Raw genomic sequence first — 736 nt, 5'->3', positions numbered from 1 at the left:
AGGGGTCCCAGACTGCGAGAGGGCACAGGCCGGGCTGGGGGACCCCCCTCCCCCCCCCCCCCGAGTGCACAAATTTTTGTGCACCGGGCCTCTAGTATATATATAATACCCTAAGATGCAAATAGACTGAATGACGAAACAACCGAACAACCAGTCACCATGATGTGCGCTGACCACCAGGGGGCGTGTGCAGAACATGGCAGCATCTGCAGCAGGTGGCAAAGCGCAGAACATGGCCGGCGTCGGCTGTGGGGGGATGGTGGAACAGGTGAGTGGGGGCGCCAGACCAAGGCGGGGCGCCATTCACTGTCATCAGGGCGAGCCTCTGGTGTGTACTGAAAATTCTTTGCTCCCATGCGCTGCAGTCCTGCCCAGGGCTTGCACCTGCTGCCGGCTCCAGACCTGCTCGCACCCACTGCTGGTGCTGGAGCTGCCGCTTGCACCCCCTGCCAGTGCCCGGCGCCAGCCCCCGCCCCAATCACTTGGCACCTTCAGCAGGTGCGAGCGGTGGCTGCCGGCCCTGAATGTCCCTCAGGGCTTCTTCACCTCCCCCTGCTCCTGAGGAGTGATCGGGGCAGCAGCTGCTGCTGGCACCCACTGATGGTGCCAGCTCTGCTCGCACCTTCTGACGGCGGCCCTGCTCTCACCTGCTGCTGGCACTGGCCCCAATTGCTCCGCACCATCAGTGGATGCAAGCGGCGGCGAGCAGGGCTGCTGGCAGACAGGGGACGGGGGA

At 64.3% G+C, this 736-nt stretch overlaps 1 protein-coding gene and 1 pseudogene across 10 annotated transcripts in view; one reads left to right on the top strand and one right to left on the bottom strand.

Annotated features, from left to right (window-relative positions):
• MYO9A (myosin IXA) overlaps positions 1-736 on the bottom strand; it is a 423,504-nt gene that overhangs the window by 223,405 nt on the left and 199,363 nt on the right. The gene's annotated exons all lie outside the window — the stretch shown is intronic.
• LOC102254263 overlaps positions 1-736 on the top strand; it is a 6,145-nt pseudogene that overhangs the window by 4,368 nt on the left and 1,041 nt on the right.

This window comes from Myotis brandtii, unplaced genomic scaffold, assembly GCF_000412655.1.
Source record: "Myotis brandtii unplaced genomic scaffold, ASM41265v1 scaffold74, whole genome shotgun sequence".
Taxonomy (NCBI): Eukaryota; Metazoa; Chordata; class Mammalia; order Chiroptera; family Vespertilionidae; genus Myotis; species Myotis brandtii.
The sequence above is the reverse complement of the archived record's forward strand: the minus strand, read 5'-3'. Positions and strand labels throughout refer to the sequence as shown.